This window comes from Pan troglodytes, chromosome 12 (genome assembly GCF_028858775.2).
Source record: "Pan troglodytes isolate AG18354 chromosome 12, NHGRI_mPanTro3-v2.0_pri, whole genome shotgun sequence".
Taxonomy (NCBI): domain Eukaryota; kingdom Metazoa; phylum Chordata; class Mammalia; order Primates; family Hominidae; genus Pan; species Pan troglodytes.
This window is the reverse complement of record NC_072410.2, coordinates 13,147,467-13,162,993: the sequence shown is the minus strand read 5'-3', so window position 1 is coordinate 13,162,993 and position 15,527 is coordinate 13,147,467. Positions and strand designations below refer to the sequence as shown.

The following is a 15,527-nucleotide window of genomic DNA, read 5'->3' as shown; positions in this document are numbered from 1 at the left end:
CAGCCTGGCTAACATGGTGAAACCCTACCTCTACTAAAAACACAAAAATTAGCTGGGTGTGGTGGCAGACAACTGTAATCTCAGCTACTTGGGAGGCTGAGGCAGGAGAACTGCTTGAACCTGGGAGGTAGAGGTTTTAGTAAGCCAAGATCACGCTATTCCACTCCAGACTGGGCAACAAGAGCAAAATTCCGTCTAAAAAAAAAAACCAAAACCAAAATCGAAAACAAAATGACAACAACAAAAAAACTCAATGCATACCTACACATAGAAATAAATAATTATACCAAAATGAGATATCACAATTCTACTTTTAAATTTTAATTTTAACCTTATTATCAAAAAACCTTTATGGAAGTACAGCATACATACATACTACCAGCTTGGGAACAAATTGAAATTGCAAATGCAATAATTATCAGAAAATGTCTTTCTTTGCTCGTGCGTGATATGGTGGCAGCAGGTGTGGCTTTGAGATGCAGAATGATGCTGGTGAGTTCGTGGACCTGTACATGCCATGGAAATGGTCCGATCGCAACTGCATCATTGATGCCAAGGACCACGAATCCATCCAGAAGAATGGGACCAAGGTTGATAAGGTCGCAAGCAGGTTTTTTTTTTTTTTTTTTGAAACAGAGTTTCGCTCTCATTGCCCAGGCTGGAGGGGAATGGTGGGATCTTGACTCACCGCAACCTCCGCCTCTGGGTTCAAGTGATTCTCCTGCCTCAACCTCCCAAGTAGCTGGGATTACAGGCACATGCCATGACGCCCAGCTAATTTTGTATTTTTAGTAGAGACAGGGTTTCTCCATGTTGGTCAGGCTTGTCTCGAACTCCTGACCTCAGGTGATCTGCCCGCCTCAGCCTTCCAAAGTGCTGGGATAGCAGGCATGAGCCACCGCAACTGGCCTGATCGCAGGCAGGTTTAACAGCCAGTTTAAAATGTATGCTACCTGCGGGGCCATTCGCAGGATGGGTGAGTCACATGACTCCATTTTCCAATTGGCCAAGGCCAACAGATTGTATTAAAGAACTTTTGACTGGAGAGAATCATGGATGTCAAATATTTGTCTTAAATAAATAGTAAGAACCTAAGAAAGGCCGGGTGCAGTGGCTTATGCCTGCTATCCCAGCACTTTGGAAGGCCGAGGAAGGCAGATCACCTGAAGTCAGGAGTTCGAGACCAGCCTGGCCAACATGGAGAAACCCTGCCTCTACTAAAAATACAAAATTAGCTGGGTGTGGTGGTGGGTGCCTGTAATCCCAGCTACTCAGGAGGCTGAGGCAGGAGAATCGCTTGAACCTGGGAAGCGGAGGTTGCAGTGAGCCAAGATCATGCCATTGCACTCCAGCCTGGCAAAAGAGACAGATTCTGTCACAAAACAAAACAAAACAAAAAGCTAAAAAAAAAAAAAATTACTGCAAAATAAATACATCTATTTCTGCTAGAAACAGAAGCCTCACAGGCATTGCTCTTTCTATAAAATAGTTAATGAAATTTTGGAGCACCTTACATGAATTTATATTAAAACATACTTAGGATGTGGTGCCCATTGTCCAGCTTGTGGTGCCACTTTTTTTGTGAGAAGGAGATTTCTCTGAATTCTTTAATTCTGAAGCAATATGTGTTCCTACACAGATAATATGGAATATTATTGTGAATTATGTCCTTAATGATCAATTTAAGGGCATAGGAGAAATATTATCTGTATAGTTGACGTTGGTAAAAAGACTAGAGCACAACTTTCAACTTACTAACAACGTTTCTGAGGCAAATCGCCAGTGTGGACCACCCTGCCCATCTTGTGAGCAGACGAAATCAGTCAAAAGTGTTGTATGCTTCGTGAAAGACGGTGGGCAGTTTCGTTTAAAGCTGGGTAACCTAGAGAGAAAAAATAAAAATAAAAATAAAAGAGGGCCCGGTGTGATGGCTCACACCTGTAATCCCAGCACTTTGGGAGGCTGAGGCAGGCAGATCACGAGGTCAGGAGATCGAGACCATCCTGGCTAACATGGTGAAACTGTCTCTACTAAAAATACAAAAAAAAAAAAAATTAGCCGGGCATGGTGGCGGGCACCTGTAGTCCCAGCTACTTGGGAGGCTGAGGCAGGAGAATGGTGTGAACCCGGGAGGCGGAGCTTGCAGTGAGCCGAGATCATGCCACTGCAAGAGATCAGGCCACTGCACTCCAGCCTAGGTGACAGAGCGAGACTCTGTCTCAAAAAAAAAATAAAAAAAATAAAAAAATTTAAAAAAAGATAAAAAAATAAAATAAAAGAATTGTGTGTGCTTAATGAGAGGGAAAAAATAATTAATCTGGAAACTCAGGAAAGGTTATGTAACATCCCTGTGTCTCATGTGTAAAGTGAAAGTAATAGTAGTTATCTCTTAAGGTTGTCAAAAATGTTAAAAATGTGTGTTGAGCAGCACTTCCCATGTGGGAATAGTTAAAAACCACTTATTATTATCACCATCACCTGTTTTCCCCTGGAGCTGAGCTGACCCCCGGGGCAGGCTGTTTCCTCATGCTCACTTTCTCAGCCACCGGAATCTCACCTTTTTTCAGACCTTTCCTGTTTCAGTCTGGATGTTTCTTTTTCAAGTGATTACTTCGCAAAAAATTGTATTTAATAGAGAAGTAGGACTGTGCACCCACCTGGATGGCTGCTATAAAAATGACAGCACCCAGTGTTGGCAAGGACGCAGAGCAAGTGGGGGCTTTGCTGCTGGAAATATAAATTTCACTTAGTCAATCTTTTTGACATTATCTATGAAAGTTAAACATTCACCCACACTGTGACCCAGCAATTCTCCTAAATTCATACATACAGTCCCTGAAAGACATGTACAAGAATACGATTTGTAAGAATAAAAAACTAGAAGCAAACCAAATGTCCATCAACAGCAGAACTTGTATCCCTGCAATGGGGGACAGTAAGCAGCTAGCGTGGACTAACTGCAGTCTTCTCGATGCGGAGGAATCCCATCAACACATGTTAGGTGGGAGGAGACAGACACTAAAGAATGCATACTGGGTAGTTCAATTTATGTGAAGTTCAAAAAGAGGTAAAACTACTAATGTATGAAGTTAGGACTCCAGAGGAGGGTTTCTCAGAAGGGGCGCTCGAGACTGGAAAGGGGCGTCTAAGGATTTCCAGGTTGTGCTCAGCAATGTGCTGCTTATACGCATGCCTGTACCTTGTGAAAATTCTTATTTGTACACGTATTCAAGCACTTTGCTAAATTTACATTATATTTCAGTAAAAGTTCACATTAAAAAAGAAAGGCAAGATTATGAAGATGTCTTTGGTTGGAGGTGGGGATAGATGTTTAAGATGGAGAGTAATGAAGTAGCATTGAAAAATAGAGGAGGAAACTTTTAGAGGAGTTTAAAAGAACATTTTACCTTTAATGATTTTTAAAAGGCTAAGCACAGAAACCCAAGAATTCAAAGAAAAGTGGCAATGAGTCCCACAGCACCGAGGCTGGAGAAGCGTAAGGGGGAGGCAGGGCCCTGGGTGGTCTCAGGAGACAGCAGTGAGGCCAATAGAGGTCATTTGTGGGGTCCTGGCATCCCCTGGGAGGGCAACTGGCCCCAACATGTCCCCACAGCCTGATCTGTGTGTGTGCTCTTGCCCGGCATTCAGCCCACAGAGCTTCATGGAGCACTTACCATGGGCCAAGAGGCTCTTCCCGCTCAGCGGAGACCAAACTCCCTGTGGGACTGATCTACTGTGTTCTCTGGAGCTGAGAGGTGGCCTCTCTTCCAGCATTTCCCAGACTTGCCTGTGTGATGGCATCACTGAGGCACTTGCTGTAAACAGGGGTTCCCAAGCCTGTTACCTGGAGGTTCTGATCTGGTTGGTCTGAGGTGGGGTCCAGGACCCCAGGCTCTTCTTTCAACCAGACTAGTTGAGGAAACAGTGCTCTCATGCAAGGGGATGTTCTTCTGAAAAGAATAAACACATTACTGTAAATGGTGAGATAATGTTTTGAAAATAATCCAAGATATTGTCAAAATATAATTTCCTGTTGGGAAAAAGGAAAAGGGGGAGGGACCCTGACAGTGAGCCTGACAGTAAAGTTGCTGGATAGAAACACAGGATGCCCAGTTAAATGTGAATCTCAGATACACAATGAATGTATTAGTATAAGTATCTCCTAAATATGGCACCAGATGTACTTATAATAAATTTCTTGTTTATTTGAAATTCAGACGTAGCTGCATACTCTGTATTTGTATTTGCTAGATGGGGCTGCCTCTCCAGAAAGGGCGGAAAAGGCTTTGGAAAGTTGCCCCAGCTGTCTGTGAGTGGTGAAGGGCCACAGGGAACTTCACCTGAAATATGGCTCCCTGGTATGGTATTTTGTATTAAAGGCCCTTAAGGATCAGCAGATGGAAGAAGACACTTTTCCCCTACCTGTATGAAGACCAGACAGACTTGCCAAGGAGAAAAATTGTTCCCCAAGTATCTCTGGCCCCGCCCCTTTGTTTTCATTAACTGAAGTCATAGTAAGGCGTGATGACTTATATCAGTAATCTCAACTGTCTGGGAGGTCGAGACAGGAAGATTGCTTGAGGCCAGGATTTCCAGACCAACCCAGGCAACATGGCAGGTCCCATCTCTATTATTTACTTATATGTATCAAAAAACCCAACCCGTATCACAGGAAGGAAGACTGAAGACTGTCAACAAGCCTGGACATTTTGTTACAAACCACTGTCTGTTCCCCGGGCCCAACTTTGTTACAGATCGTTGTTTGTTCTTCAAGCCCCTGAATTCCCTTACAAATCATTTACCAACCCTGCAAATCATCCACACTTCCCCATCTCCCTTTTCCCTAAGAAGGAGGGTGTATACTTTTCCTTTTTTTGGAGACGGAGTCTTGCTCTGTCGCCCAGGCTGGAGTGCAGTGGCGTGATGTCGGCTCACTGCAACCTCTGCCTCCTGAGTTCAAGCAATTCTCCTGCCTCACCCTCCCAAGTAGCTAGGATTACAGGTGCCTGCCACCAGGCCCAGCTAATTTTTGTATTTTTAGTGGAGACAGGGTTTCACCATATTGGCCAGGCTGGTCTCGAACTCCTGACCTCAGGTGGTCCGCCTGCCTCGGCCTCCCAAAGTGCTCGGATTATAAGCATGAGCCACTGTGCCCAGCCTAGAAGTAGGGTATATAAGAATCTGTACCCACTAGGATGTCAGGCTGTCACTGTGATTCTGCGGTGTGCACGGTGGTGATACATTTGCATGCCTTTTCTCTTATTAATCTGCCTTTTTGTGAGTTGATTTTCCAGTGAACCTTCTGGGGGTGAAGAGGAAGTTTCCCAGCTGCAATGGCCATGGGCAGGGGGTCTTAGGTAGACTCTCAGGAGGCCAGACACAGAGTAAATACGACTTCCAATACATGGGCCAGTCACTTCCCATGTTCATGTTGGCTGGGGGCCTGGGCTTCTCTGGTCAGTGACCATGCGCCTGGCCGGCCGTACTGCTCCACCGAGCGCTGGACTCATAGTCTCCACTAAGCACACTCTCTGTCTGGCTGACCTTGCAGGACCCTTTGCCCAAATCACTTCCAGGAACCTCCTGCCCAGGCCCGGCACTCTCCACCCGACCTTTTGTGACTCCTCAGGGCACTGTTGCTTGGGGGTCCCTTTTTGACAATTCACTGTGTCTTTACTGGTATTGTGTGCCAACAGTTATTCATCATTTTCACTCTGAGTGGAGACTATTTCATATTTTTCTTTCATCTGGTTTAAAGTTTAATAATGTTTTTAGTTTCCCCCAAATATTATTAGAAGCAAAACCCTATTTTTTTTTTGACAGAGTCTCGCTCTCTCGCCCAGGCTGGAGTGCACTGGCATGATCTCGGCTCACTGCAACCTCCACCTCCCAGGCTCAAGTGATTCTCCTGCCTCAGCCTCCACAGTAGCTGGGATTACAGCCATGCACCATCATGCCTGGCTAATTTTTGTATTTTTAGTAGAAATGGGGTTTTACCATGTTGGCCAGGCTGGTTGCCAACTCCTGACCACAAATGATCCACCCGCCTTAGCCTCCCAAAGTGCTGGGATTACAGGCGTAAGCCACCACACCCGGTCTTACTTTTTTTTTTTTTTTTTTTTTTTTTTTGAGGCAGCGTCTCCCTCTGTCTCCCAGGCTGGAGTGCAGTGGCATGATCTCAGCTCACTGCAACCTCCGCCTCCCAGGTTTAAGCCATTTTCTGCCTCAGTCTCCTGAGTAGTTGGGATTACAGGCATGTGCCACCACGGCCGGCTAATTTTTGTATTTGTAGTAGACATGAGGTTTCACCATCTTGTCCAGGCTGGTCTTGAACTCCTGACCTTGTAATCCACCTGCCTCGGTCTCCCAAAGTGCTGGGATTACAGGTGTGAGCCACTGCACCGGGCTTTTTTTTTTTTTTTTTGAGATGGAACCTTGCTCTGTCATCCAGGATGGAGTGCAGTGGCATGATCTTGGCTCACTGCAGCCTCTGTCTCCCGGGTTCCAGTGATTCTCCTGCCTCAGCCTCCTGAGTAGCTGGGATTACAGGTGCACACTACCACACCTGGCTACTTTTTGTATTTTTTAGTAGAGGCAGGGTTTCACCATGTTGGCCAGGCTGGACTTGAACTCCTGACCTCAGGTGATCCGCCCGCCTCGGCCTCCCTAAGTGCTGGGATTACAGGCAGAGCCACCGTGCCCAGCTAGCCTTACATATTTTTAATATTAAATTAAATTAATTAATTAATTTTTTGAGATGGGAGTCTCGCTCTGTCACCCAGGCTGGAGTGCAGTGGCGCAATCTCAGCTCACTGCAGTCTGCGTCTCCTGAGTTCCAGCGATTCTCCAGCCTCAGCCTCCCGAGTAGCTAGGATTACAGGCACCCACCATCATGCCTGGATAATTTTTGTATTTTTGTAGAGACAGGGTTTTACCTTGTTGGCCAGGCTGGTCTTGAACTCCTGACCTCAGATGATCCTCCTGCCTCAGCCTCCCAAAGTGCTGGGATTATAGGCGTGAGCCACCGCGCCCAGCCCTCCTTCTTTTTTAATAGCTGCATACTGTTCCATTGTGCAGATGTGCACATGATCATTTAGCCAGGCCACCATTGATGAACATGTGGAACAAACAATGTCACAATGAATACGCTCATGAGTACATAGGTTCGCGCTTACACCAGTATATCTAGGATCATTACTGAAGAATAGAATCCCTGAATCTAAGGGTACGTATGTATATTTCAAATTTTGGCCAATATTGTCAAATTGCCTTTGTAGAGGTTGTACCAGTTTACATACTCACAAGCAACATATGAAGTGTCATGCTTCTCACACCCTCAGAAACCTAGCGTGTGTTTTGATCTTGAGGCAAAAGCTGTTTTCTGAACACTCATCCTGTGCACAGCATTCTGCTGGGTGCTGCAAGCATGTGGAAGGCTGTGATAGGAGCAGCCCTTGCCCCCTGCACGGCCTGGTGGACCTCCCCTGCTGGGCAGAGCAGCCCCATGAGATCAACAGCAATGTTCAAGTCAGTGAGGTTCACAGAGGGCATGTGGATTGGGGATGTTGGTTTGCTGTGGTTCTGGTTTATTTTAAATGGCTGTCAGTTTGTGGGAAGGGTTATATGAAGGTCACAAAACAAAGGAGGAAATGGTTCAGATTCAGAGGGCAAGGGAGGGACAAGGACAGACTGAGGACGAATGGTTTCTGGAGTCATCAGCTGCTGGAGAGTTGGGAAGAGCATGGAACACAAGGAGGAGAGAGAGTTTTGGGTAAAACCCCCCCAAAAAACAAAATCTAAACCATGAGGGAAGATATATGGGTGTTTAAAAATGCCTGGAAAATTTCACAGAACGGTTATTTTTAGAGGGGCTTGTAGTTAATTTCATAAATTTTAGAATTTCCTTGTCTCCCAGACTCTGGTTTTCATATCTCAATACCTTTTTATTTTTAGTTTTTAGGTGGTTTCGCCATTTTGCTCAATCACATTGGCATCTTGGGGAGCACTGGCAGTGCTGTGGGGAGCTGGGAGAAGGGTGGGGAGGGCCCTGGGTTTGTGTTGAAGCAAGTTAAGTCCTGAGCCAGTGGCCACTGGAAGTTCTACAGGAGGCTGGACACTTCTTAGGTTAAACTGGAGCATCAAGCTCAAATCATGTTTAAGTCAATTGGTTTTAGTACTTTTTTTTTCTTTGAGATGGAGCCTTACTCTGCCGCCCAGGCTGGAGTGCAGTGGCACAATCTCGGCTCACTGCAACCTCTGCCTCCTGGGTTCACGCCATTCTCCTGCCTCAGCCTTTCGAGTAGCTGGGATTACAGGCGCCCGCCACCATGCCAGGCTAATTGTTGTATTTTTAGTATAGACGGGGTTTCACCATGTTAGTCAGTCTGGTCTTGAACTCCTGACCTCGTGATTTGCCCGCCTCGGCCTCCCAACGTGCTGGGATTACAGGCGTAAGCCACTGCATCTGGCTTCTTACTATTTTTTTTTAGGACAGAGTCTCATTCTATTATCCAGGTCGGACTGCAGTGACATGATCTCGGCTCACAGTAACCTCCACCTTCTGGGCTCAAGCAATCTTCCTGTCTCAGCCTCCTGAGTAGCTGGGACCAGATGTGTGTGCCACCATGCCCAGATAACTTACTGTATTTTTTGTAGAGATGAGGTTTCACCATGTTGCCCAGGCTGGTCTGGAAATCCTGAGCTCAAGCGATCTGCCTCCCAAAGTGCTGGAATTACAGGCATGAGCCACTGTGCCTGGTCAGTTTCAGTACTTTCATTTAAACCATTGTAGATGTGATAAATGTACATAAAGTTGTTTTCATTCCTAATCCTAAAGTTGCTGGTTTGAACAGGAAAGAGCTTACATCCTAAATATGCCTATGTAAATAAAATAATGCTCATAGTCCCATAAATGTTTTATAAAAGATATTTGTCCTTTAAATGCAGCCTCTTCCCCCGCATAGAGAACATCTGATTTTTTTTTCACTCACGAGGATTTTCTTTGTGTAGCTGCCATGAGCAGGGACATCTGGGTCTGTGTGCCTTGCCCGCCACTTGTAGGGCTCAATGCACTCAATTAAGTGGCTCATTCAGTTATTTATTTGTATCAACAAAGACTTTTATTTGGGGGTTATAATTAACAACGTCATGAGCTCCTGCATGCTGAGCCCTGTATCCTTTTGATAGTCCCCATTTGATTTTTGAGCACTTCTTATATTTTGGCTCCATAAGATGTTCAGGCCCATCTTGTATTTTCCCTGCCCCATCCCTAGAACCAGCTCCTCTCTGAGGAGCCCTGGTTTCTCTTCTTGGAGAATGGGCTCTAGAATGGGCTCTAGAATGAATTCATATCCACACCTGTGAGGCCAATCTCGCACCACAAGTTCAACCTAGCCTCATTTGTAACTTATTTCTCCAGCTGTGGGAAACCTTGCTCTCCTCGACCACAGTACATTTACTGTCTTCAACCTGAGTGTACACCTGCTCCTGTGAGGAGAAAATCCACACCTGCTCTGTAGCGACTGTGTGCCATTCTTATGGTCCTGGCCTGATGGGATCCAGCCACAGAACTGCTTTCCAAAGTTCCTTAGGTCAGGGGATTTTTTTTTTTTTTTGAAACAGGGTCTAACTCTGTTGCTCAGGATGGAGTGCAGTGGTGCGATCATGGCTCACTGCAGCCTCAGACCTCCCGGGCTCAGGTGATCCTTCCACCTCAGCCTCCTGAGTAGCTGGGACTACACACGTGCACCACCATGTCCAGTTAATTTTTCTGTATTTTTAACAGAGATGGGCTTTTCACCATGTTGCCCAGGCTGGGTCAAGAGATTTTAATGATGACATGAACAAACCAGAAAACAGAAAAATAGTGATAGGAAAGGAGAGCCTGGGTGGGAGAGGGTGGTAAGACAGAAGGAAAATGACACCACAGGGTCTTGGGACCAGCAATGCTTGGCTGGGAAACTGCTCCGCATGTGTGGCTGTGACCTGTCTTGTTGGACTGGACGTTCTGTTTGGTTTTCAGTCCCGATGAGTCACAGAGTTGCCTATTTCTCGGGGCAACAGCAGGAAAGTCCCTCCTGAGGCCCATGGTGCCCTGTGGATGAGATCTTGGGGTCCAGGCCTTGGCAACCCCTCCCTGGGACAAGCTGCTGTATAGACTGGGCGTCGTTCCTCAGAGGACACCCTCTGATGGCTTTGGCTCTGTGAAGGCTCTCCAGTGAACATGTGTCCTTCCTGGGCACATTCTCAGGAGCGCGACCCCTGCAGTCCCCTGACATGGCAGCCTCCTGTGAGCTGAAAAGAGACTCTGTTGGAGCCCCTACTTTTCCTTTAGAATCAATGTAAAATTGCAGGGCATGGCAGCTCACGCCTGTAATCCCAGCACTTTGGGAGGCAGAGGTGGGTGGATCACAAGGTCAAGAGATCAAGACCATCCTGGCCAACCAACGTGGTGAAACCTCGTCTCTACTAAAAATACAAAAATTAGCTGGGCGTAGTGGCGCACGCCTGTAGTCCCAGCTACTCAGGAGGCTGAGGCAGGAGAGTCTCTTGAACCCGGCAGGTGGAGGTTGCAGTGAGCCGAGATTGTGCCACTGCACTCCAGCCTGGGTGATGGAGCGAGACTCTGTCTCAAAAAAAAAAAAAAAAAAAAAAGAGTCAATGTAAAATTGTTTCCTCTTCCTCAATGCTGTCTATAGCTTCCTTTCCTGGCCTACATTTATTTTCCTTCCTTCCTTCCTTCCTTTCTTCCTTCCTTCCTTTTTTGAGACGGAGTTTCACTCTTGTCACCCAGGCGGAGTGCAATGGCATGATCTCGGCTCACTGCAACCTCTGCCTTCTGGGTTTAAGCGACTCTCCTGCCTCAGCCTCCCGAGTAGGTGGGATTACAGGCACCCAAGACCACGCCCAGCTAATTGTTGTATTTTTAGTAGAGGCAGGATTTCACCATATTGGCCAGGCTGATCTTGAACTCCTGACCTCAGGTGATCCACCCGCCTTGGCCTCCCAAAGTGCTGAGATTATAGGCGTGAGCCACCGTGCCCGGCCTGGATGACATTTTCTAGGAACCTGTTCCCTCTGCCTGAAAATCTGGCAGGCAGTTAGGAACAGCCCTGGGAGCTGCAGACAGGCTTTTGGAAAGACCCACAACGGCATGCCTGGGCAGCAGAGAGAGCTTGCCAAATAGGTGCACATAGGTTGGGGGACATGTGACATTCCATAGGCCTCCTAGATGGACCTTTGCAGCCTGAATTCTAACACCTTTTTTCAAATCCATTGAGGACAAATAACAGGGTTGAATGTACATTTAAACTGGGCAGCTTTATCTTGTGCTAGCATCTGGGGTCAGCAGGCATAGAAGAGCAGAGAGGTCAGCAGGCAACAATTCCTGGTGAGATTTGCAAGGAGCTGTAGCATATTTTCAATACCTGCTTCTCATTAGCAATGACAAAATCCAGCCAGGCCTTCAACGGAGATTTTTTTCCCGCTACATTCTGGTTCAGCAAACTCTAAAATTCCTTCTGCCAAACGCTCTCTTCCTTCCTTCCCCCCTCATCTCTGCTCAATTTCTAAAAGCATAGTCAAGCACTTAAAGGGAAATTTCATCCATATGGGTTGGATTATCTACACTTAACTCATAAATACTGCTCTTTTGTTAAGAGTTATTCCATTGCCAAGTGTCTCTGAACAACAAAATGTTTTTCCAAAAAAAAGTGATAACTGAACTCCAAAAATTAGTATCTGTGTTCACTCTCCTTACCTAAATTGTATTCGATTTAACCAGCATTTATGAAATTTCCTGAGCTGGATTATGTACCTATTGGGGGTATGCACGTAGGGCACAAAGATCAAAGCTCTTTGGTGCCTGTTCTCTAGGAGTTATTGGTCCAGTGAGGGAAACAGCTACCCACCATGGTACTGTGAACCCTGAATGTATCTGAGACAGGTCTCAGCCAATTTAGGAAGTTTATTTTGCCAAAGTTAAGGATGCATGCCAGTGACACAGCCTCACGAGGTCCTGCTATGTGCCCAAGGTGGTCAGAGCACAGCTTGGTTTTATACATTTTAGGGAGACGGGAGACATCAATTAACATATGTAAGATGAACGTTGGTTCGGTCTGGAAAAGCAGGACACCTCGAAGCAAAGGCGGGACAACTCAAAGTTGTGGGAGCACTTCCAGGTCATAGGTAGATGAAAGACGAATGGTTGCATTCTTTTGAGTTTCTGATTAGCCTTTCCAAAGGAGGCAATCAGATATGCCTTTATCTCAGTGAGCAGAGGGATGACTTTGAATAGAATGGAAGGCAGGTTTGCCCTAAGCAGTTCCTAGCTTGACTTTCCCATTTAGCTTAGTGATTTAGGGGCCTCAAGATTTATTTTCCTTTCACAGTAGCATTATTAATTAAGTTCTTAGCATGCTCCTGGCACGTGTGACAAAGGAGGCCACCCAGGGGCAGAGGAATCCCAGAGTCCCTTGAGAATGAGCAAGTTGTTTAAGGCAGCACAGCCAGTGAGGGACGAGCCAGGCCTGCCTTCCAGACGTTCACCATCAGTAAGCTCCTGAGAAACACCTTGGGTATGGAAGGGGAATGCGGGGCAGGGCTGGGGGTGGGGTGTGTTGGGGGGTAGAATTCTGCTAAGCCTAGGCCTACCCCTTCCTGACTTTGTTTTTTCCCTTTGCCCCACCTTCTTCCTTCATGTACACTCAGTAACTAGGGAGTTCTGGACATTGACCTTGTGATTATCTCTTCTCAGCCTAGTCCTGGCTTTGTTTTGTGTTTCTCATGTCATTGATGGGGCACCTCCTAGGTCAGGGACAGCCAGTTCTGCAGGTTTGACAATGTTCAACCATAAACACCAGAGCAATCAGCTCTGTCCTGCTGCAAGGCAGGTTCTTTACAAATGACAGAGCGAAGACCTCGGATCTCTCCTGGCACTGCAGAACTTGAGGCTAAAAATACGTAGGAATGATGGGAAGTGTTTACAATAGCCCTTGCCAGAAGCCTAGCAAGTGTGTTTAAAGAAAAATGGAAAAGTGCACTGATGTTCAAGTAACGCAACCAGGCCCCATCAGCTGTGGATTATTGGGAGAGAAATTTCTCTTAGATGGCAGGTTTTTAGTGGATACCACATTAGCAATAGTGTTCGGTCTAAACGTGGGGACATGCGGACAGAGCCACCCAGAGCCACAGGTCGGTGATCAATCAGCGCTGCCAGGCATAAGGCTGGGTTGGACCGGGGCCTGGTGGGGCTGGTCTCTGAGCTCACTCAGGCCTGTTTCTAGGGCTCTGCTCTGAGCTGGATCCAAGCAGGAACTCCCAGGACTACCCTGCACTTGGCTAGGGCAGCTTAGCTTCAGGGGCCAGGCTAGGTCTAGAATGAATTTCCGAGAGTTCTGCCAGCCTCCAAAAACGGGACTTGGCGGTACCTCAGGTGATCTCCTGGGTTGCAAGCTCTGGTTCCTTCTGCCCCCAGAAGGGGTAAGGAGGGGATAGGGAGGGACAAGCAACCAGAACACAAATCTATAGAGTAAAACAGAGCCTCTGTGGGGGCCCTGGATACATGCAGCCCTGTTTCCACCTCCAACTTTAGGCCCCCTGGAAAGTTCATGATCAGTTTTTTTGGTTTTTTTTTTGAGGCAGAGTCTTGCTCTGTCACCCAGGCTAGAGTGAAGTGGCACGATCTCGGCTCATTGCAAACTCCACCTCCCAGGTTCAAGCAATTCTCCTGCCTCAGCCTCCTGAGTAGCTGGGATTACAGGCGCCCGCCACCGTGCCCAGCTAATTTTTGTATTTTTTAGTAGAGACGAGGTTTCACCATCTTGGCCAGGCTGGTCTTGAACTTCTGACCTCATGATCCACCCGCCTCGGCCTCCTAAAGTGCTGGGATTACAGGCGTGAGCCACCATGCCTGGCCCATGATCAGTTTTCAATTTCTGCCTATCAAACCCAAATCCATCCCTTGCACATTTTAGGTTTTTGTGTTCTGAATCAGGATTGGATAAAATGTGGCAGCAGAAAAAAGCCAGACACGAAAGGCCACATGGTACGTGATTCTATTTAGGGGAACTGTCCCTGATAGGCAAACACATAAAACAGAAGGCAGAGAGGGGCCTGCCTCAGGCTGGGGGTGGTGGGGAGGGCGCTGGGGTTACAGCAGAGGGGTGGCAGATCTCCTTGGGGTAATAAAGTGTTCTAAAGTGGTTATGGTGGTGGCAGATGCACAACTCTGAGAACAGACTCTAAACCACTGAGTTGTTTACCTTAGGGGGTGGTTTTTATAGTATGCAAATTATATCTCAATAAAAATCAAATGTGAGAGCAGAACTGAGAGAAACAAAATCCAAGCTGAGAGGCCGTCTGCTTCTCTCCTTGTTAAGAAGGTCCTTGGGTTTTTGTTTGGTTTTGGCTCAGCTGGAGGCCGAGGCCGTGTGGGAGAAAGCGAGGAAGCCTGTGGGAGGGAGGCCCACTTCCCCACTGCGGCCCGGTGCCATTTCTCCTTTCCCTAAGTCAATCATTTGGTTTCCCAAGAAGCAGCTAAGTGGCTGCCTGCATAAATTCACCTCTGAAATTGCAGAGTGAAGGGCCCACATGCGCCTCGTTCCTCATCTTTTAACCGTCACTCATTCAACTTGTATTTCTTTTTTCTTTCTTTCTTTCTTTTTTTTTTGAGATGAAGTCTTGCTCTTGTCCCCCAGGCTGGAGTACAATGGTGCGATCTCGGCTCTCTGCAACCTCCACCGCCCGGGTTCAAGCGATTCTCGTGCCTCAGTCTCCTGAGTAGCTGGGATTACAGGCACCTGCCACGGTGTCAGACATATCTCATTATACTGTCTGCCCTTTTGGAATTCAGGCACAGCTTACCAGCATTAACATCAACACAGAGACCTTAAGACTGATAGAGCAGACTCTTTAAGTCTGATAAGAAACATTTGCAGTCTATTCTCTCTGAAGCCTGCTACCCGAAGGCTTTACCTGCTTGATAAAATCTTGGTCTCCACAACCCCTTATTTTTATTTTTTATTTTTTGAGAGGGAATCTCACTCTATCGCCCAGGCTGGAGTGCAGTGGCACGATCTCAGTTCACTGCAACCTCCACCTCCTGGGTTCAAGTGATTCTTATGCCTCACCCTCCCGAGTAAGCTGGGATTGCAAGTGTGTGCCACCATGCCCAGCTGTTTTTTTCTATTTTTAGTAGAGATGGGGTTTCACTGTGTGGCCAGGCTGGCCTCAAGTGATCCACCCGCTTCGGCCTCCCAAAGTGCTGGTATTACAGGTGTGAGCCACCACACCTGGCCGACAACTCCTGGTGGGAGATAATTGAATCATGGGGTGGTTTCCCCCATACTGTTCTCGTGGTAGTGAGTAAGTCTCACAACATCTGATGATTTTATAAGGGGTTTCCCCTTTCACTTGACTCTTATTTCTCTCTCTTGCCTGCCACCACATAAGACGGACTTTCACCTTCTGCCATGATTGTGAGGCCTCTTCAGCCATGTGGAAATGTGAGTTCATTAAACCTCTTTTCG

General features: G+C 46.9%; 1 long non-coding RNA gene across 1 annotated transcript; it reads right to left on the bottom strand.

The window, feature by feature from the left end:
- Window positions 1–1,245: 1,245 nt before the first annotated feature.
- Window positions 1,246–4,481, bottom strand: LOC129143192 (uncharacterized). Its single transcript, XR_010149036.1, has 4 exons — window positions 4,423–4,481; window positions 3,675–3,950; window positions 2,658–2,727; window positions 1,246–1,882 (listed from the first exon to the last, which is right to left on the bottom strand). It is a non-coding gene; the product is annotated as an uncharacterized LOC129143192 (long non-coding RNA).
- Window positions 4,482–15,527: the final 11,046 nt, after the last annotated feature.